At 29.7% G+C, this 19092-nt stretch overlaps 1 protein-coding gene and 1 pseudogene across 4 annotated transcripts in view; both read left to right on the top strand.

Moving 5' to 3' along the window:
• The window catches only part of LOC111681978, a 256570-nt gene that overhangs the window by 60417 nt on the left and 177061 nt on the right, over positions 1-19092 (top strand). The window lies entirely within an intron of this gene.
• On the top strand, positions 3120-4023 carry LOC124419451 (annotated as a pseudogene).

The raw sequence follows: 19092 nt of genomic DNA, 5'->3' as shown, positions 1-19092 counted from the left end.
AAATTGCCAGTGTACTAAACAGGTATATGCAATCGAACAGCTGATAATATTTTTGTTTTCTTATTTGCATACCTTCTCTGTCAAAATATGTTTTTGTTTATTTGAAACAAAATAAAATTTTAATAATAAAAAAATTTTAAATGTTTAGTTTGTAAAAAAATAATATTGTTTGCACAAAAAATACATTTCAACCATCTTCCGCATTGCGCCCTTTCTGAGGTCCGCTGTCTTTAGCCAAACTTCATCCGTTTAGAATAGAACTTTAATGGCACAAATCAGGTCATTCCAGATATCAACTATCCCCCGTATTGCGCACGTTGAGAAGGCAGTTGTCTTTAGCCACACTTTGGTAGCCACAACACAACTTTATTGGCACAAATCAGGCCAATTCAGATATCAACAATCTTGAGTATTGCGCCCGTTTTCGCCCACTTTCGTTTGCCAAACTTTTGTAGCTAAAGATACAAATTTCGTGGCACAAATCAGGTTATTCCAAAATCTTGCTTTTGTCAGGTCATCTGCCAATTCCTCTGTAACATCCACCTTAATATAAGTATATAAACATGCATATCCCATAAAATTCCATTTAAAATCACTGCATGTTTTTTTTTGAAATAAAATTAAGAATTTTTTTAAAAGACAAACATAAAAAAATATTTTAATTTATTTTGACATTGAGCTCATACAATTACAAAAACAAAATACATGTTGTTTTTGTATTGTTGTAGTGATGCATATACCTGTTTAGTGTACCCTGGAAATTGCCATTGAAACACAACTATTTTCAAATTATGAACAGAATAAAGAACAGAAACTCAAAAACTATAAGTGTATCAAAATAAATTAACTCTTCTTTCATGTAATACATAAAACTTTATCAACTATTTAATATTTAATAGTACTAAACGTATTTGTTAAAATATGAAGTCATTCTAGTATTCTTTTTACAAAATACACTAGAGTGACTACACTAGAGTGAACGCAAAAAGTCCATGCTGAAATCTTGTTCGTCTTAACCCCACAAAATGATTCCCCTTTCAGGTATTGAGATATCCGAAATTTGAGCCCGAATAAAAGACGGTAACACTTGCCGCTCGTCGCTCAAGATTTGAACAAATCCAAATTTTCACCCAAAAAGCTAACATACTCAGAACCAAAAATTACCAGATTACAGATTTGTTAGTTAATTTTTTATGTTTTAGTAAATATTTAATATTCTAATAATCTTTGCCACTGTCTGTCATACGTCGAAGTTAGATCCAAGTATCTTGTAAGTGATGTTATTCCGGAAATAACATTCCTGAGTAACACTGATTGGAAGATTCTTAGGAATTACGTTTAGGAAACTGCGTTTCTGAACACACAGAACACACAGGCCCGATTGTGGCCTAGGTGTATTTCTTCGGATTTGATGTAGTATACATCCTCCTATCAACCTAACCTAAATATTTAATATGAAGAAATTTCTTCATATTTACTAATATCGTTTCGTTGTTTAGGGGTGATAAATATAAAGAAATTTCAATTTAAATAATGAATTTAGTTCTCATTAATAATATTTTTCTTCATATTGAAGAATTCTTCATTAATACTACCCTATTTTAGTTAATACCATGGTATAAAGAAAACAATGAAAAGTTTTTTGACGTAAATAAGAATTATTGAAATGTATTTTTTGTAAACAATTAAAGAAAAACGTTGCCACACATGTAGTGGGGGAAATCATATTTAGGAAATTAGAAAAAAATGTGTATAACATTTAAATTAATTATTTAAAATTGTGTGCACTAACGATATTTTTATAAAAATGGTCCAGCCCACAAACGGTTCTTGTTGAATTTTATCTTAATACCATGATTTATTGGCATTAAACCCCAAAATAACACCTCTTGCAGTTGTTTACGTTGAATTTTTTTCAAACAAATGACAAAGGAAGACATCTTCTCTAGAACGTTACTGCCGTTCGAAGATTCATATAATTTTCTTACTTGGACATGTTTGACAGCGCAAGATATGTTCATCCGAGAAATGTGAGAACTGTGATCAATCTTACCACACATCTTAGCTCTAAAACAAAATATCAGCAGAGCACATCACTCATAAGAAACTTCTGTAATTGGACACAAGATGAAGTATTGAAATTATGTTTTTAGGGAGAATGACTCGCACTACTTAAGCTAAGTTCAGACCTGTAAAATATTTGGTCCAAATATTTGTTATAAAATATTTATAAAGTTGCGTCAAACAAATGCAATATTTATTTCATGTTCAGACTTGAATAAATATTTGATGGTGTTGTTTTCTTTATGTGCGTAAAATCGACTTTATTATAAAATGCAAAAAGCTGAAAAGTCTACTTTTAACTAAATGCAAAAGGTCGACTTTTATATAAATGCAAAAATCGAGTTTTCGTTTCAACTAAAAAACCCTACTGATTACCAAACCCAAAAAAAAAACTAAAATTTTAGTAAAAACAGTTTATTTTTTAGTTCATAATGTGGAATAATGAAAATAAAAGAATTTAAATTTCAAAGAAATTAATCCTCGTCCACACTAGGAAACTTTTGTTGAGAAAATTTTCTTAATTCTCTTTTGAAGTTTTCTTAATGTCCACACATATAAACTTGTGTTTTTTTTTTATTTTATTTGTTGTTGTACGAATGAAAAGAATAACAAAACAAGTTTTCGAGAACGGGAAATTCCTTACCGCGAGAGAAATGAGTGATATTCTTTCTTTTTCTTTCTCACGCAAAATCAAATTTTTCCTAGTGTGTACCGTCAGTTTATTTCTCATGTTTAATTATTTTAATATTTATCTTTTGACATTGTTATGAATATTTGTTTTGAGAGTTTTTTTCATAGAGATCTGCAAAGATCTGTTCACAATCACTGTTACTACATTTTAGTAGGTAAAATATACAACTTGATTGTGATTTGAACAAATATATTTTTTCTAAAATCGCACTTTCTGATCTCTCGAATTCCGTTTATATAGTATAAAATTGTAGAAAAATTAAAAACTAAACGTAGTTGCAAACTTAGCGGGCTTACAGTCGATTTTAAGCCGCCTCTGACATATTTGGTGTTAGTCTCGGCCGTCGTTAATATTTGTCGCGGAGGGCTCTGGAACAATCACAAAGTAAAACATAATTATACTTAATATTACAATGAACCCGATTACTTCCTCAAAAGAATCTCTGTCGCAGGCACTACAATGCAAAATTATACCAAATCAAGAATACCTACTACAAGGATCAATAATAGAATCTGCTGTTGATCATTTATTGCACAGGTTTATATATATAATTATTGATGCATGCAGGTATTTATAGTGTGATTTTCAGGCTTCGTGGTCTTTGTGACATTGTGTGACAATGTTGAAACGGCTCCAGAAACCTTTCATGATTTGGAAGTTTGTATGAGCATGAGGCAGCCAAATCAACAATTAAGTGTGAGAGTTCGTCGAGCACTTGATAGAGATGTGCCATATCAACTGAGATATATAGGACAACCTGAATTAGATCGATCTAGGCCAACTCTTGTACGATCAAGTATTGATGTAGGATGTACTGCAACTGTTCTTGAATTTTTAACCGAATTAGGCTGCCGTCTAGACTTCGAATATGTTAGTCAAGGATATATGTTTCGAAAAGGACGAATGAAGATAACCGTAGCAAAAGTATTTAAAATAATGCACGGAAAGCAGAATGATGGTGAACCAGTTTGTCACAGCTTTCTGGTAGAACTATCGGTTTTAGCACCAAATGGACAAGATGCAATAGGAGATGAAATGAGGATTTTTGCAGAGCAATTAAAGCCTTTAGTACAACTTGAGAAGATTGATTACAAAAGACTGGGAACATTGCCTTAATTTAATTGTTCTAAGATATACAGTGGATGATTAGATTTGTAAAACATGTTTGGTTTAAAAAAGTAAAAACTATGTTACGGCATTTTTAGTTATGAAAGTGAGGTGCATCATTTTCTCTTAGATACAATAAAGCCGTTAGTACAACTTGAAAAGATTGATTACAAAAGACTGGGGACATTGCCCTAATTTTATAATTCTAAGATATACAGTGGAAGTCATTAGATTTGTAAAACATGTTTGGTTTAAAAAAGTAAGACATATGTTACCGCATTTTTAGTAATGAATGTGAGGTGCATTATTTTCTCCTAGCTACAATAACATAATTTAAGGTCAACTTTCCCAATAAAGAGTTACTGCCTGTTCCTCTAAATGCGAACGTACATTCCATCTCATTCTATATTAAAATAACAATTTTTCGAATTTATTTGTTGTTTTCTATATAAAACTAGAAAATACTTGTTCGTTCGCACTTAGAGGAACACGAACTTAACTCGGACAAGTAGTCAATGCATCCGAAGCAGACAATGATTTCCACTAACGTCAAACGATCTGTTTGGCTCTAATACGCCTTTTGCCAAGGATGTATTATTTGTAAACGAGGTTGAAGATAATCGTCACTTTAGTGTCCCCTTTGTAGGAAAGAAAGTGTAAACCTTAAAAACAAACTGTATATTTATGTCAGTCTCTTCGTTATTGAGCTGCTCACGCTTATGTTAACAATCTCTAGAAAGAAGAGAGGAGAATATTTTTAAATATCTTTATAAGCAAAGTCCCTGCCAACAATTTCTATCCAAATTGTAACCATAACGTTGCAGCTTAAAGTTTAAAACAATCTAATCTAATTTGATATAATCTGAGTGAATGAAATGTGCCCCGCTCGGAAGAAACCGTTCCGCATGTTTCATAACATTAAGGTGGTAAATATAAATCAAAGAAATAAAACAAATTTAAAGGGACAAATAAAAGAAATTAAATAAAACAGATAAATCAAATAAAAACTAATAAATAAATAAAATCCGCTCCTCTATGAGCCATTAGGCGACAACCCGAGTCATACTCGGCCTAAGATTGTCAACCCAGCGACAGCTGTATCAACCGAAAGTTTTTTTCCCAAGAAAGAACTATCGGTCACAGTCGATCTGTTATATAAACAACGTATAAAGTCAAAAAAACGTTATCTTCATGATCAGAATCGCAAAAATTTATGTTTTACATTTTTTCCTTATAAGTAGCAAACCGTTTAAAATTTAAGAAAACTAAAAAACTAGCTAAAAATCATGACAATTTTGGCACCAATTTCGATAAAAAGCAAAAACAAAATGCCTCTCAAACCCACGACCAAAACTATTCTACAATTTTTTTAAATTATTTTTAAAATGGGTCTCGGATTTTTCGAGACCCATTTCAAAAGTATCGAAAATGTTTTATTTTTTCCAAAATTAAACTGAGGTCAGGATTTTCAATCAAATTCAGGAAACTTTTCACTTTTTCAACTTACCTATCATTCCTAAGAAGTTCATATGTTCTAGAAAGTTGTTTATTGAGATCTTAGGTACATTTTTGTAGTTAACTGTTTTCTTAAATTTTCTTTATGAATATATAACAATTTTATAGTTTTCTAAAAGGTACCTTTACCTTTTTTAAAAAAACTTGTCCTATTTTTTGAAAATGTTGCCACTGTGTCCTTCCGCACATAATTCATTACCAAATAGTGATACCCATAAAATATTTGACATAAATATTATTTTTGTACACATAAATGTTATTTCAAAAAAATTTTTACTATCGGCGAAAGGTTCCCTCCCGAAAATCAGAAAAAAACGCACTTGATTATAACCAAATATTGATATCCATGCATTTAGCAAAAATTATTGCTCTTATATATATAAATTATACTATAAAATTTTTTACGATCGGTCCATACTTGGTCCTAGATCTCATACTAGGTCCAGAAAAACACTTATATTCGCAATAATTATTACCAAATAATTATATAGATACATAATTTTGAAATTTTGTCTTTATATACATAATTGAACATAGCTCAATATAAGTCCTTTACAAAAATCTCTTAAACGCACATTACTCATTACCAAATAAAACTATTGATAAAAATTCTATTTCAAGATTTTTTTCACGACCGGTTTATAACATGGGTGCGGTCGTTCCAATACAAGTTTCCATTTAGAAAATCACTTAAACACATATTACTTGTTATTAAAGTACGATATAAATACAAAATTTGACTGAAATATAGTTTTTATCTACATAAATTTAGCTTAAAGAATTTTTTACGATCGGTTTATAATTGGTCATACAAATAAATTTAAAACGACCGTTAAAAATATCAAAATTTTTCGACCATAGCTGAGAACAGGTTTACGTTATTCTATAAGGACAAAAACTCATATTCAAGTAACTACAGATGTATTTTAAGTAATACAATTGTTTTATTAGAACATTTTAAAAAATATGTTTATTTTTCATCACATTTCGAATTTAAGTGTTCTGAGACACGATAATGGCCTGGGGAATTTTAAAGTACTTTTACATTTTTCAACCAACAAACTTTTGTGAAAACTGAAAAAACTGCATATTTTCCCCTTGTAAATGCATTTTCAAACTTCAGAGCCGTTGCGGCACACAGTGGGGCAGAATGGAATTATTTTGGAAATAAATCTGGCATTTCTAAACGGCTGATCCGATCGGGATAAAATTTTACGTGAGCGTAGCCAAGGAGTATTCGAGTTTAAGTTTTGAACCCTGCAGATGCCCCAGGGACGGCGATGTGGCGGCTCAAAGTAGGGTACCTACGACATGTAATATTTTTAAACTCGTGCCATTTTTTTGTTTTGAAAAAACATGCTTGGACATACTACTTATCTCTTATAATATCCGAGTTATAGGCATTTAAAAATTTTGTGATACAAAATTTACCATACCTTGGCCTTCCTTTTTTTGAATACCGGGCGTAATTTTGGAACAACAAAATTTCCAATAATATACAAAAAATCAATCAAAGATCAATATCATTTACAGATCCAGAAATATACGTTTTTTAATTTAAAAATTCCAAAAATTTTAGATTTTTGCCGTTTTTTTGCCAAAAATGTGTCTTAACTCTTTTATTAATAAAAAAAAATTTTCTTTAAGAACATATAACAATAGTTTTTTAAAAGGTATCTTTACGCAGAACGCTTTGGCTTAAAAAACTTGTCCTATTTTTTGAAAATGTTGCCACTGCGTCCTTCCGAATATGACCTATTTTTTTATCAAAACTTCAACTTTGGGCGACAAGTTCTAAAATTCCAAAGCTGGGATCAGAAAACTGAAAACAGTTTTGGAAACCTCAATATGTTTTCTATTTACTCCAAAAGTATTTTCCCAGCCCTGAAAGATATGTGGACCTATGGGCAAAAAAGTAAAAATCCCATTTTTGGAATTTTCATTCATATTTTTGGGAATTGCGAGATGCCCTTTGACCTTTTCAATTTTTTTGCATTTTCTTATTTGAAATGACAAATTTAACAAGCGTTGAAAATTTCATTGAGTTTTGTTCATAAATAAAGATTTTGTCATATATTACATATTTGTTTCATTTTTAAAACTATGATTTATATAAAAATTTTAATAGGGTCGCAGATAACTACAATAATTTAGTCCATATTTATCCCTTAATATCTTTTTTTAGTTAGATATGGAAATTTTTGATTTTTTACAAAAATTTTTAGTATTAAGTATGACAGAACATACATTTGGTGTTGAATAAAATATTTGGACAATTTTTAAAAATTATTTAGTTAATTATTTTATTAAAGACTATAACATTGTATATACAATAAAAAATTATAATTTTATTATGAGCCACGCACAACAACACCCAAATCACCCCACACAAACCACCTTTCCCGCCCACCGAAATATAAAACACAATTTAATACAATATCATCAGTTAGTATAATAGATTTTTTATTTGAACTGTTTATCTTAAACATAATACACTTAATTCTTACATCCTACTTATATAGTTAATTCCTAACACTACTTATTTTCTATAAAATAATCTGTCATATCGGTATACATATCCAGAAGGTAATATAAGTCCTTTTAATCTTCCTTGTTTTGAGATGATAGAGTTTCATAACAAATCCATCTTTTTCGCATAGTTGAAAGAACAGGATCAGAAGATAGAAGTAAACTATTAAAAATATCTTCATTCCTGGAGCATTTTCTTGAGCTGAATAGTTGAACATGCTTAAAATCTCGATTCCTCGCTTCCTGGGCTTCTTCTGTTAACTCTCCAAGTGGAAGAATATTCGATTCAATTATTATTTGACCATGACAAAATACTTTGTGTACTGTTGGTGTTAGTTCCCTCCATGGATACAGAGATGGAAGTAATTTAGAAATTCCAGATGTATATTCCCCAAATCGATTTCCAGTAATTTTATGTTTACTATTCAGTGATATTAAAATAGTGTTAACTCTTTGAAGTAATTTTAAAATCACGAAAAAACCTTCTCGCCGTATTACAGTCATTTGTACTACCGCAACTTAGAAGTGGTTTGTCGATGTTTAATCCCATCTGAACTTTAAATTCTTCTTGGATTCTGCTTTTTTCCGCAGCTCTCAGTTCTTTCAATTCTTCATTATTTTTGTTGATTTAGTAAGATTCTCTGGCACACTTTTATATTTGAGGTCGTATGCTATGTATAAAAAGTAATCCAAAAAGCGTATTCTGGCATGAAGTGGTGAAATTCCGAAAGACAGGACTTCTTCATTAATACTTCTGCTTTTGTTTATATTTGAGAATTGCGACTTTTTCTCATTACATATTGAGCATCTCCAGAAGGAAGAAGTTTCATTGTTAAGCTTAGCTGATATGATACGTTAATAGAGAATTCCTTTATTTTTATGCAAATGGGCTCCAGTGCATTTATTTCATCTTTTAAATATTCCACTAAATCTTTTGTTGTTTTCTTTGACTCCTTTATATATTCAAATCCAATGGGTCTACAAAAATTTTTTGAACCCGGAGTTGTATTAATCCATATATCTTCAAATGCATTTCTGATGCTTGACGATGATGGATTAAGGGAATATGAACGAATTCGTAATGGCACTAATGATGACATAAATACACATTTGTGGTCTGCTAATGTCCGACTTCCACAAGCTTGTTTGTATTCCCCACATACACATTAAGACAACATCACAGTTATGAATTTTCCTTAGTTGGTCTTCTGAAAAGTCTGACACAATTCATGATGCTGTGTTTTCGAGCAAAGATGATATATCAATACAAGCTTCCACATCATTAAAAGCAATAGGTGATGGTAGGATAGTTTGTTTTTTTCCTGGATCGCCTTGTATGATGGTAATATATTGTGTCCATTTTCAAGCAGAGCTTTCCTTAATATTTGGAACTTATTTCGACTGAGACCCACTTTCAACATAAGCGCTATTGCTTCCTCTTCAGTAAAATTTGATTGTGATGTTGGAGTTGGTACACTTTCCACAATTCGCTTAAGTCGTTTTGGTGATGCATTAGGAAGAATAGTTGCAATATGTACGGCATCCATAGGTTGGTTTTCCTTTTTCAGCATTTCGTTAAATGTATCAGCAATTTCCTCATTTGAGATTGAAAAAGTTTTTGTGTGACCCTCTTTTTTTACCTTGAACATAAGTCTTCGTATGACTTGCAAGGTGCTCCTGTTGATGTGTTGTAAGTTGAGATTTCCGTAGTAGTTTCCATCCAACTACAAAATTTGAATCGAAATTTCTTTTGATTTCCATCCACAGACTTACATTTTACATCAAAAAGTTTTCAATTTTTGATATGCCTTTTTTGTCTACTTTTCTACTATATGTAGTTTTTATATAATTTGAAAAGTCTTCAATTCTTTCTGGCTCTTTTGAAGATACACTCCATAAAACGGAACACAGCTCTTCGTACTTTAATGTAATCTTCATTGTAGATTTATTAAATATGTTACTTAAAATCTGAGACGTTTACTTATATACCAATTCTTGTCATTTCCGATACAGGTATTCTACCTATATCGACATTTAGGACTATTTTACTATAACCAGTAATTCAGTCATTGATATTTCTTATTAGTGAATGAATCGAAATTATCAATACCTGTATATTTTTACCTACATGATCATAAACGAAACAGAACGAAATGATCTGTCGAAAAAATTTAGGTAAAAAAATTATAAATTTCTAAAAATTTAAGCATAATAGGACCTTTCAATTATAAGGATATGCAAACAAATAGGTAAATATAAGATTTAAATATGTTCTGTCATATTTAATACTAAAATATGAAAATATGAAATTGAAGGATACATGTTTAAATGAACATATTTATGAATGTAATTGAGATATTGGCTTTAAAATTTTATGTAAAGAATCGAGAATTCCCATATCTAACTAAAAATGATATTAAGGCATAAATATAGACTAAATTGCTGTAGCTATCTGCGATCCTATTAAAATTTTTATATAAATCATAGTTTTAAAAATGAAACAAATATGTAATATATGACAAAATCTTTATTTATGAACAAAACTCAATGAAATTTTCAACGCTTGTTGTATAAAAAGTAATCCAAAAATCGTATTCTGGCATGAAGTGCTGGAATTCCGAAAGACAGGACTTCTTCATTAATACTTCTGCTTTTGTTTATATTTGAGAATTGCGACTTTTTCTCATTACATATTGAGCATCTCCAGAAGGAAGAAGTTTCTGTTATGGCATTGCTGACTTTTCCATCAATCATTGTTAAGCTTAGCTGATATGATACGTTAATAGAGAATTCCTTTATTTTTATGCAAATGGGCTCCAGTGCATTTATTTCATCTTTTAAATATTCCACTAAATCTTTTGTTGTTTTCTTTGACTCCTTTATATATTCAAATCCAATGGGTCTACAAAAATTTTTTGAACCCGGAGTTGTATTGATCCATATATCTTCAAATGAATTTCTGATGCTTGACGATGATGGATTAAGGGAATATGAACGAATTCGTAATGCACTAATGATGACATAAATAAAAACCGTCACATCCCCACTTACACATTAAGACAACATCACAGTTAAGAATTTTCCTTAGTTGGTCTTCTGAAAAGACTGACACAATTCATGATGCTGTGTTTTCGAGCAAAGATGATATATCAATACAAGCTTCCACATCATTAACAGCAATAGGTGATGGTAGGATAGTTTGTTTTTTTCCTGGATCGCCTTGTATGATGGTAATATATTGTGTCCATTTACAAGCAGAGCTTTCCTTAATATTTGGTACTCATTTCCACTGAGACCCACTTCCAACATAAGCGCTATTGCTTTCTCTTCAATAAAATTTGATTGTGATGTTGGAGTTGGTATACTTTCCACAATTCGCTTAAGTCGTTTTGGTGATGCATTAGGAAGAATAGTTGCAATATGTACGGCATCCATAGGTTGGTTTTCCTTTTTCAGCATTTCGTTAAATGTATCAGCAATTTCATCATTTGAGATTGAAAAAGTTTTTGTGTGACCCTCTTTTTTTATACCTTGAACATAAGTCTTCGTATGACTTGCAAGGTGCTCCTGTTGATGTGTTGTAAGTTGAGATTTCCGTAGTAATTTCCATCCAACTACAAAATTTGAACCGAAATTTCTTTTGATTTCCATCCACAGACTTACTTTTTACATCAAAAAGTTTTTAATTTTTGATATGCCTTTTTTGTCTACTTTTCTACTATATGTATTTTTTATATAATTTGAAATGTCTTCAATTCTTTCTGGCTCTTTTGAAGATACACTCCATAAAACGGAACACAGCTCTTCGTACTTTAATGTAATCTTCATTGTAGATTTATTAAATATGGTACATAAAATCTGAGACGTTTACTTATATACCAATTCTTGTCATTTCCGATACAGGTATTCCAAAGTAAAACATTACGAATTGTCTACCTATTAACATTTAGGACTATTTTACTATAACCAGTAATTCAGTCATTGATATTTCTTATTAGTGAATGAATCGAAATTATCAATACCTGTATATTTTTACCTACATGATCATAAACGAAACAGAACGAAATGATCTGTCGAAAAAATTTAGGTAAAAAAAATATAAATTTCTAAAAATTTAAGCATAATAGGACCTTTCAATTATAAGGATATGCAAACAAATAGCTAAATATAAGATTTAAATATGTTCTGTCATATTTAATACTAAAATATGAAAAATATGAAATTAAAGGATACATGTTTAAATGAACATATTTATGAATGTAATTGAGATATTGGCTTTAAAATTTTTGTAAAGAATCGAGAATTTCCATATCTAACTAAAAATGATATTAAGGCATAAATATGGACTAAATTGCTGTAGCTATCTGCGATCCTATTGAAATTTTGATATAAATCATAGTTTTAGAAATGAAACAAATATGTAATATATGACAAAATCTTTATTTATGAACAAAACTCAATGAAATTTTCAACGCTTGTTAAATTTGTCATTTCAAATAAGAAAATGCAAAAAATTTAAAATGTCAAAGGGCATCTCGCAATTCCCAAAAATATGAATGAAAATTCCAAAAATGGGATTTTTTACTTTTTTGCCCATAGGTCCACATATCTTTCAGGGCTGGGAAAATACTTTTGGAGTAAATAGAAAACATATTGAGGTTTCCAAAACTGTTTTCAGTTTTCTGATCCCAGCTTTGGGATTTTAGAACTTGTCGCCCAAAGTTGAAGTTTTGATAAAAAATAGGTCATATTCGGAAGGACGCAGTGGCAACATTTTCAAAAAATAGGACAAGTTTTTTAAGCCAAAGCGTTCTGCGTAATGATACCCTTTAGAAAACTATAAAATATAAATCTAAAATTTTTGGAATTTTTAAATTAAAAAACGTATATTTTTGGATCTGTAAATGATATTGATCTTTGATTGATTTTTTGTATAAGTATTATTGGAAATTTTGTTGTCTAACTAACATTAGTAACGTTAGTCCATTTGGTCCAAAATTACGTCCGGTATTCAAAAAAAGGCTGACCAAGGTATGGTAAATTTTGTATCACTAAATTTTTAAATGCCTATAACTCGGATATTATAAGAGATCTCGTCGAGCACTTTCACAAAATATAAAAATCTTTGTATTTGGGTGAAAAACAGAAAAATGGCACGAGTTTAAAAATTTTACATGTCGTAGGTACCCTACTTTGAGCCGCCACAGCGCCGTCCCTGGGGCATCTGCAGGATTCATCTTCAAAACTTAAACTCGAATACACCTTGGCTACGCTCACGCCAAATTTTATCCCGATCGGATCATCCGTTTAGAAATGCCAGATTTATTTCCAAAAAATTTCCATTCTGCCCCACTGTGTGGCACCAGTTAACGTAGTCCTATTAACCTAATTTTTTGCACGACTTATTTTTATAACAATTTTAGGGGGGATGGTTAAAATTCGAAACTTAGTTTTTTTGGAGCAGTCTAATGTATATGTATTTTGAAAATCCTTAAATCCTACACACACATGCATACATGCAAATTACTAAAAATCGCTAAGCGCTATAAAAATATAAAGATAATGGCGTTCTTAATGTTAAATAAATCTTAGAGTTGTAATAGATTTAAATATTTGGATTTTTCTATTTAAGACATGAGAAAACTCATTTCTATAAATATTTGATCAAGTAGAAAAGTATTAATATAAAAGTAGAGGTATTTAAGATTCGGCTCAGCCGAATAAAGCACTATAACTTATTTTTATTCATATTGGAGGTGCCATCCCTCTAATAGAAATGTTTAGATGAATAGTAAAGTTCTTCGTGCATAATTTGAAGAAGCTAGATCTATTTGTTTCCCAGATAAACGAATTTTTCTATATTTTATTTATATGATTCTATATTTTACATGAATGTTAAAGCTCTTCGTGCAAAATATAAAAATTCGAACTCTAAGTTTCTTTTGTCACGCCCCTTACTGCTGGGCCGGCAATTTTTTCTTAAATAATCAAATTGGCACTAAAGTGATTCCGACAAAATTTGAGGACTCAATCTGTTATATTTTCTCACATATACTGATTTAATATTTTTTCCATATGGAAGGTGCTATTTTCATTTTACAAGTTATACACTATAGTTTGTAACTTGCAGCGCGAAAAGTTTGAAAAGCGTAAAACGCTTTGCCGCCTCAACGCGTGTTGTGTACTTCCTCCGTAATCGCCGAAGTTGAGGAATGGAGTAATGCAATGCTGAAAGAAAATTAAATAATCAAATTGGCACTAAAGTGATTCCGACAAAATTTGAGGACTCAATCTGTTATATTTTCTCACATATACTGATTTAATATTTTTTCCATATGGAAGGTGCCACGACCACAATAGCCAATCCGGTCATTTTGTCCAAAAATTTGAAGAAGTTTCTGAATATCGAATTTCAAAAATTTAATTTTTAAAATTTTTTTCTAAAAAATGATGAAATACTTTTAAAATCATAATATTTTAATATTATAATATTTATTTTAAAATCATAATATTTTAATTAAGATGGGGGGGTATATGATTTTGTCATTCCGTTTGTAACACATTTATTATTAAATTCTAAGACGATCCTTATTAAATTCTAAGACGATCTAGCCATGTCTGTCTGTCCGTCTGTCTGTTGAAAGCACGATAGAGTCCGAAAGGAAAGAGCTAGAGGGCTGAAATTTCACATACAGTGTCTCTCATAAGTATTTGAATTTAGGTATAATATAGAAAGAAACTTAATTTAATAACATATTTTGTATGCAAAATTAATAAATTAATTTGTTAAATTCTCTAGACAGTTCTTAGCTTTGATATCACGCTTTTTAAAACTTTAAAAATTCATATTTACTTAAATTAATTTAGCTTTATTTAAAAATAGTCAATAAAATTACCTCACAAAAGTATACGAATTTTTTTCTGTAGTTTATATTTGACTATATTATACGAAACACAAAAATTAGAATCGAATGTTTATTTTGCTAAAAATTGTTTTAAGGGGTAACTATCAACCGAATGGATATATTTTTGGACCATTTGGTCCACAATTTTGGGGCATTCATAAAATATCATTAAAATTACGATTTTTGACCGTATTTGCCATTTTTCTCTTTTTCCAGAGATAAAACCAAAATTTAATATTGGGATTTAATAGATTCGTTCAGGTATCTGAAAATAATAATCTTTGTTATAAGGATTTGTTTTTAAAAATTCCATGATATATTTAATGATATGGTGACATTCAGCCTAGAGGCCATTGGTTATAAAAAGAATGATTCCACTATATTGAATGGTTATCAAATTCCAAAATATATTGAAAACTTAAAATTTATAACAGCTGATATCTGAAACAATATATAGAAGACAAGTTTCCCCGAAAATTTTTGACCCTAGTATTATAAAAATGGACTTGAGTTTCAATAAATTGAATTAGCGATAGAAGAATGATTCCAATAATATATCTTGGAACGTTTGAATACAGATTATTGTAATAAAAAATATTATTTTTAGATACCCCAAGGGGTATATTAAATCCCAATAACAAATTTTGGTTTTATCTCTGGGAAAAGGGAGAAAAAATACAAATATTGCCAAAAACCGCCATTTTAATGATATTACATAAAAATATGGTATAAATATTTTATTAAATTTGTTTTCTTTTCATATTATACCTAAATTCGAATGCTTATGAGAGACAATGTAAATATTTCTTATCTTAGGTAAGGTTTGTTTGGTATTGAAAATGATCAATATAAGTAATATCAATATAAGAAAATGATCAATATAAGTTTCAGATAGCCCCCATACAAGTGGCCCCTCGAACAAAATTCTGTCTACCAATTTTAATGAGGATTGACACATAATTGACCCTAACCCCCTATATAAGGTTCCCATCTGAAACTTTAACGCTTATAACTGGTCTAAAAATACGAGTATATAGATGAAATTCGACATAAGTAAGTTTCATTCGAGTCAAACGAGGTGTGATGGTGGATATATAAGATTCGGCACAGCCGAATATAACACTCTTACTTGTTTAATTTTACATAAAACTGAATGAAAGGTTTTTTACCTTTTATTTTTTGTATTATATTTGTCATTCATAATTTATTGATATTCTAAAGATTTTAACAAGTAGGAAAGTCTAGTCGGGCATGGCCGACCATATAATACGCTACACCATGAGTATATTTTTAAAATTTTTACTTTTTATAAAATTTTTATTTTTTATAAAGAAACTTTTATGTTGAATATTACCATAATTCCAAAATATTTAAGCAATTTATTTTTATTTTATTATCCTTTTATGCAGAAAAATGCACTTTTTTTTGTGAAAAAATAATAAAAGTGAAAATTGTATGTGACATTTTGATACCATTACTGTACTAGGCTTAACTCCTTCATCTGTAATATCCCTGCGGAGTTCTGAATTTTAATAATTTTCATATTTGTTGAACTTTTAATATTAAATTTAAGTTATTTTAACATTATTTTATCTGTTGATCAACATTCATTTTATTTTCAGACCATTTTAAACTTCCGAGAATGATTTTAACTGCCAATTATTGAAATATTGTTTGAAATTTGACCCAAAAATCGGTAGATTGTCATTATCTGTAGACAAATATAAAACTTTTTCATCGCAAAATCATCTCAAAAATTAATTTTATAGATAATTTAAGATTTTGAATAAATTGTTTTCATTGTTTCTTAATCTTATTTAAGAAATTTTGAAAGTGGCACCTCCGATTCAGCTGTCTGGTGCTATACGGCCAATAAAATTTTGAAAAAACAAATTTTAATATTAAAGAATAAAGTAAAAAGGATATTTTTTATATATAAAATGTAATTTCTAATCAAAAGTTTTTAAAGAAATAATCGAAAAATCTGATTTAAAAAATCATTTTTAAGGGGGTGCTAATGGTTTCACCAATAAAATTTTAGTATTTGGCAACTCAAGAAGTTAAAAAGTGACTTAAAAATCATGGAATCTTGACGAATAGATAGAATAATGCTAAACTATGTTGAATTTAATACAAAAAGTTCACAAAATTAACAGTTTTTGAAAATTCAGAATGTCGTACGTAAATTACTGTTTGGTAATTTATACTAATACAGAAATGGTACGATTTATTGTAAAAACTACAACATAAAATTCTAATAAAAGGAAAAATAGGGTTTTTATTTTATTATTCTTTTCTGCAGAAAAATGCGTTTATATACGCCCCATTATACGCCCATTTTTATATAAAACATTCCTTACCAATATCTTATCCTTTAATTATATGAAAGAGAAAGTCTACTGGTTACGCTTTCACGGGCATACTGCTGAACCTATTCTTCTTATGTTGCCTTTTTTCTATATAATTGTTATAGAAAATTTTTTATTCGTGACTTACAGAAAACTACTGAAGCGATTTACATGAAATTTGGTATATTTGGTATATCGATCTCTAAAACAATGTTAATGAAAAATCATAATATATTTATATTTAAAATGACTTTTATTAAATTTATTTATATATTATCTTACCTAAGTTAGATTAATTTCCTTTATTCGTAGTAAATATTTAAAATATGATATAAAACTGTTCAGGTTTTGTATTGCTCGCTTGAAATTAGCAAAAGCACCTAAATTTCTGCTTAGCTTAAAGTTTTTTAGCAGTTGTACCCAAAGCAAAAGCAAACAGCAAAGTCGAAGAAACAGGAACAAACTCATTAGCTGTAGTGGTACAGTGAAATGTTTTCTGCTAACGCAGTCAGTCACAGCGATTAATTTCAAACAATCACTACTGCTTGCAGCATTTCAGCTCTTGTGGTTTCTCTTGTGCTTTTGCTGTACTTATTTGCTGCGCTCTTTTACTTTGTAAAGACCTGCTTAATGTTTTTATGATGTATAGAAATTAACTGTGTGTTTGCACCATTCTCTTTGAAATGTTGTACATATGTACATACATGCATATGTATACATATAAGTATATTGTGTTTGGATTTCTCATTTTTTAGCAATTTTTTTATGTGGCTTGTGTTTTGATAAATAACCGTTTTAGGGGAGTTTAGATTGTTGTTTGTTTCTTTTATGCCAGATTTTTTGAAGATTTAAATTAACATGCGGTTATTTAGGAGTCACGAAATAAATTATTAGTTTGGTAACGGTCATTTGGTAATAATTATGCATTTATAATTTTGTATAAAACAATTTTTAGAAAAAAAGTACATATGTATGTACATACAGTGTTTCTCATAAGTATTCGAATTTAGGTATACTATAAAAAGAAACAAAATTTAATAAACTGTTTGCGTGCAAAATAAATAAATTAATTTGTTATATTATCTAAACAGTCCTTAGGTTTCATATCACACTTTTTAAAATTTCAAAAATTTACTTAAATTAGTTAAGCTTTTTTTAAAGGAAGTCCATAAAATTACCTCACAAAAGTATTCGAATTTTTCCTGTATTTCACGTTTCATCATAATATACGAAATATAAAATTAGAATCAAATCGGTCCATAATTGACGGTCTATAATTGACCTGATGTTTATATGGGAGCATTCTTTTTACGTCATACAGTTTGATGGTGGGGATATGAGATTCGGCACCGCCGAATATAACACCCTTACTTGTTTTGATTAAAAAGCTCCGTTTTAAAAAAATAGAGGAAACTTAAGTGGCAAGTATTGAAAAAAATGTTATTCTTAAGTTAAAAAAAATAATAAATATCCCATTCGGACAACTTTGACATTTATAAGAACATTTTTGGACAAAATGGGCGGAATGCCTATAGTCACACTATCCATATGAATAAAATATTTGTTGGACCCACTTTAGTGTCAATATGATTATTTAGGACAAAAGGACTAGCAGCATTGGGAGTGGCGCCTCCCATATTAATTAAATACAAAAATTCGTTTATCTTGGAAACCATAGAGTTTTTGTCTGAGCATGAAAAAATCTAAATTTTTGATATCTCCGGTATTTATGGACCAATTTTGCTGATTTTAAATAGCGATCTTTTCGAAAGCATGTCTAACAGAATTATTGAAGATTCGGATCTTGCCGATATCTAGGGTCTTCTAAAAACTGATTTCAACAAACATACAAACGGACATAGCTTAATAAACTCCGCTACCTATAAGGATCCAGAATATATATACTTTATGGGGTCGGAAAAATATATTATAG

This window comes from Lucilia cuprina, chromosome 4 (assembly GCF_022045245.1).
Source record: "Lucilia cuprina isolate Lc7/37 chromosome 4, ASM2204524v1, whole genome shotgun sequence".
NCBI lineage: Eukaryota > Metazoa > Arthropoda > Insecta > Diptera > Calliphoridae > Lucilia > Lucilia cuprina.
Note: the sequence above shows the minus strand (reverse complement) of the source record. Positions and strands in the feature narration are given on the sequence as shown.